This window comes from Schistocerca cancellata, chromosome 5 (genome assembly GCF_023864275.1).
Source record: "Schistocerca cancellata isolate TAMUIC-IGC-003103 chromosome 5, iqSchCanc2.1, whole genome shotgun sequence".
Taxonomy (NCBI): Eukaryota; Metazoa; Arthropoda; class Insecta; order Orthoptera; family Acrididae; genus Schistocerca; species Schistocerca cancellata.
Genome location: NC_064630.1, coordinates 372,886,752 through 372,891,902, shown reverse-complemented (window position 1 = coordinate 372,891,902; position 5,151 = coordinate 372,886,752).

Sequence of the window (5,151 nt, the reverse complement as noted above, 5' to 3'; positions counted from 1 at the left end):
GCCGGTCGGCAATGACAGAATCGAGGTGCACACCGTGCTATCTTCCTCAAACAATTTTACGGAAAGTATTAAGTAACAAAAAATTCATTTTTGGCTTATTTGTAGCTTTACATGTCAGGTTCATGATGGCCATTCCATCATTTCGTTAATGGTCAAAGTTATTGTGATATTTACGTGGTAGTAAAAAATGGTTCAAATGGCTCTGAGCACTATGGGACTCAACTGCTGAGGTCATTAGTCCCCTAGAACTTAGAACTAGTTAAACCTAACTAACCTAAGGACATCACAAACAGCCATGCCCGAGGCAGGATTCGAACCTGCGACCGTAGCGGTCTTGCGGTTCCAGACTGCAGCGCCTTTAACCGCACTGCCACTTCGGCCGGCTACGTGGTAGTAAGACACTGCTAGAAATTCGAAAAAGTTTGTAATGAAAAAAGGAGATCGGTATGATTTTGCGTTTGGCGTGAGTTACATAATATATTGCAGCATATGAAATTTAGGTAACATAATGAATTTTTCTTTAGATTTCGCTGGAGGTCTCTATATGTCACCGGTCTCGAGAAAATTGATGTGACACGGCACACTCATTTGCAATCGCGCCGCGCCAGCGATAAAGACAGAGTGAAATATCCACAACATTTCTCATACCGGTATTTCATAAACGGTTTGGGATAGCGAAATGAAATTTTGGAAGATAATAGCACACAAAGAGGAGCGTATTTTACAACATGGATATTATGCGAAATTTGATTACATTCCGTGTTATTCCATTAACTACAAACTTTTTCGATGAAAGAATGCAATTTTTAAGGGCCACTGATAGCACGTGAAACGAGAAATGCTATGGGTTTTGGAAGAACATAAGTGAATACATTACACGTTTACTTCATGCCAAGAATGTGCTTTTTAATAAGCTACTGATCTTACTTATCCTCAATTCCTCAATTAATAAACTTAATAAACCACTTTTTCAGAATTCTTTTGTAACTACATCTGCACACCATGTTAGTGAGATGAGACTGTGTAAACTCCGCTGTGTTTCGGCAAAAATAGCAAATTTTAATACGGCGACCAGAGAAATGTGCAGCTTTTACTCAAAATTTGCCACTCACGATGCTTCTCTGAAAGCTACAAATGGCTAACAGGCCAGGCGAAAATAAATTGCTGCATTTTCGACGAAATTCTTTTTATATACTAGCGAAAGCAGAGGTGACAGTAGATCTTTCTGAATGGCCACCATACAAATGTGGGCATAGAGGAACCCAACTTAATATTTACAGAAAATGTGAGTGTAGGCTTCAGCTTACAACAGCAGTTCCCCTCCAGCACTCGGCATTTCCCCTACAGCGCCTGCCTGTAACCCCCACCACTACCGCTCTCCCCACTCGTGCCCTGCATCTATGCATCTAGAGGCCACAGTATTCTGCGTGCACTATACATATTGAATAACTTTTGGGAGAGTCTATAACTCTCTCTCACTCACTTCTCCATTACTCCTTCGCTTTCATGTCCTTCGATTCTTATAATTGCAGCCTGGTTCCTGTACAACACGGGTGGCCAAGAATTCCTTTCTTGAGCTGTGACCTGGGTCGAGTGCCATAACTCTCAGCTTCCTTGCAGTCCCCCACCCGCCACGGCACGCTGTCTGAGCGAGAGGAGAGGAACAGGAGGAACATGCGAACGCTCCGCATTTAAATGACAGTGCACTCGCACTGGTTTCAAGTTTCACATTTCGCAACAACATGGATCAGACACAAAGCAAATTATTATTATTTAATTATTTTTGCACGCTGAAGACATTACATAATTTCTATCTGCTACAAACTGTCGCCATGCAGACAGACACAAGCAGTTCACAGATTTTCGCACTCAGTTTGCCACGTAATCAATTAATTTCACAATCTAGAAATGGTCTTCTACACGAATACGTCGATTGTAGAACTTATGCAACCTCATTCTGAGGGTATGGAGAAACTGAGAAAAGCAATGTAGACATCCTGGACAATTTTAAGGTAAATCGATTTGCATTAAAACAGAAATTACCTTGCAGATCAGTCAGTTGCATCTGCACATGTAGAGATGCTCTCTCAATTGGAGCAGCAAATGGTCTCGGAAACAGTTCGAAAACAGATTTAACATTAGCCGTGTGCTCGAAACATTTAGGAAACTATTCTTGTATATCTTTCAAGGCCATAAAAAATTCTTCAGACGTCACGTTTTCTTTAACGGCAGTGGCCTTTAGGGAACTGGACTGCATTTGTCAGAATGTGTGCACCTTCTACAAAACGATTTTCTTTTTAAATGCGCCTCCATCACATCAGAAAAAAGTTTTTTCTCGCCTTACTGTGTCTTATGTCTTACTGCGGGCAGTGTACAGTCAAGTCTGCTTAAAATGCGAGGTCTGCAGTCCATTCCGGAAGTTCTAATTTTCGGTGCTGTTCTTCTTTTTCCTTCATAAATTCAAAAAGTAGTGAGTGTTAAAACGAAGAATCGTTCCAAGCGCGCCATTTGACTTAACCAACGTACTTTACAGTAATAAATACTCTTCGTTCGGTTCCATCGAAAATTGTTTCAACTGACATTTGAATAATGTTTACGACTTCAGAAATTTTCCTATTCATACCACTAATCTCTTCACATGTTACATGCCTGCAAATTTAGATCAGAGTACCTCTTGGTGTACAGTCCATGAATCCTATGTGTCGATCGTTGTAATTTTTTGCTTTTTCATTGTCAGCCAAATCTTTAAGTTCTTTCCGCATGGTATTGTTATATCGTTTCATAGCAAATTTGCAGCACCCGTCGCTTGTTCAATGGTTCAAATGGCTCTGAGCACTATGGGACTTAACATCTATAGTCATCAGTCCCCTAGAACTTAGAACTACTTAAACCTAACTACCCTAAGGACATCACACAACACCCGTCGCTTGTCCTCGAGAATTCATACCCCTCGCTTCTGTCATTCCCATACATTTTTAAGGGCTTGTGACGATAGAGCGCTTGACTGCCTCGTTTTTGGGCAAACAGCCACTGGACCTGTGAACATCCCTCATACCGTGAAGGGTAAACAGCACTGACACCACGATTCTGCCAAACTGTAGAGAGTTTTGCCGACGGAAAAATGCCACACCGCAGTACTAAATGAAGTGTTGCGCTGTATCGAGTGCTTCCGGGAAGGACAGAGGAAAGCCGAGACTGGCTGAGACCCTTCGCCCCCGCACTCCCATCCCTCCCACGTGATGTTTGGCACGCCGTGTCCGCCCTTGCTGTACAAGTTATAGATAACTTTTGGTGCTCTATATATTTTACCACTGCTACGTTCAGAATTTATACGAGTGTACTGCAGTCAACATTGTCAAAAGCTTTCTCTAAGTGTACAAAAGCTATAGATGTAGGTTTGCTATAAATGTACGTTTGCCTTTTTTTAAACCTATTTTCCAAGATAAGTCGTAGGGCCAGTATTCTCTGAAATCAAAACTGATCTTCACAGAGGGCGGCCCATACCAGCTTTTAAGTTCTTCTGTAAATATTTCGTGTCAGTATTTTGCAACCATGACTTATTCTATTGTTATTATTACTACAATCTGCTGCTCTTTAGAGGTGACGGCAAATTACTCATATATTACACGGGGATAGGGGTAGGGGTGTTGTAGTAACGAACTGTAACCCCACAACCGAACACTGGAATCGCGAGCCGGCCGCGGCGACCGAGCGGTTCTAGACGTTTCAGTCCAGAACCGCAGGACTGCTACGGTCGCAGGTTCGAATCCTGCCTCGGGCAAGGATGTGTGTGATGTCCTTAGGTTAGTTAGGTTTAAGTAGTTCTAAATTCTAGGGGACTGATGACATCAGATGTTAAGTCCCATGGTGCTTAGAGTCATTTTGAGTGAAACGCATGTATCTGCCTTTCCTACAATTACGAGGGACAATAATTTTGTTACCAGAATGTTTAATAGGTAACAAAACAACACATAATCGCAAATGAACTTACATCTTTTACCAACGTTTCTACTAGGCACCAGCGTTCTCAACACATTTCTCTCGTCGTGGTACCATTTCAATTTGCCCTGTTTGTAAAAGTCCGTTTGACTGGAGTATAGCCATCAGCGGACTACTGATTTCACTTCCTCTTCTGTCGCTAAGCATTGGCAGGCCAAAAATTTCTTCATGTGACCAAACAGATGGAAGTCCGGTGGTAGAAGGTCTGCACTCTATGTTGCTCGTTACAGCACCACCCACCCAAATCTGACGATTTTCTCACAAGTAGGAGCAGTAACATGCGATCGAGCATTATTATGCAGAAGTTTGACACCGTTAGCATTAATGTTGCGGTGTTTGTCAAGAAGGGCACAATGCAACTTAACAGAAGTTTTAGTGTAGACTGCGGCATTCACAGTGGTCCCGTGCTCATCAAAGTCTACCAGTAATACACCATACATATCCCAGAACACTGCCATAAGAAATCTCCTAGCAGAATGAGTCACTTTGAATTTTTTCGTACTGGAGAACCAGCGTGTTTCCACTCCATAGATGCCTGCTTGGTTTCGGGCGTGTAGTGGTATGCCCACGACTCATTACCAGTGACGATTCCTTTTAGAATGCCCTCGTGCAGTGTAACGTTTTACGTGAACCAAGTTTGTCATCATTTGCTGACCCTTGTGGCGGTCTTTCAGGTTCGTAGGCGCCCTGCGAGCACTAACCTGACGGAATTTCAGCGTCTCATGAACAATATCGTATGCCGCACTATAGGCCGGACGCCCGGAGCATGGCAAATCATGAAGGTTCACACGGCCCTCTTGGAAGAATGCACACCTGGAGACAGTGCCACGGTCCATACAGTCGTCCCCTTACACGCCACGCATGTCCCTGTGAATTTCACTTGGGGTATGCCCTTTGGCCAACAGATATCGAGCTACACTTCGCTGTTCTTCACAAGTTGACGACAGTAATCTGCGCGCCATGTTTATTTCGTAGTCCAGGCTTCCTTCGCTAGAACTATACATGAAAACAAAATAAACTCTGTTGCGCAAACTTGAATCCATACGGTCGTGAAATGGTTCAAATGGCTCTGAGCGCTATGGGACTTAACTGCTGAGGTCATCAGTCCCCTATAAGTTAGAACTACTTAAACCTAACTAACCTAAGGACATC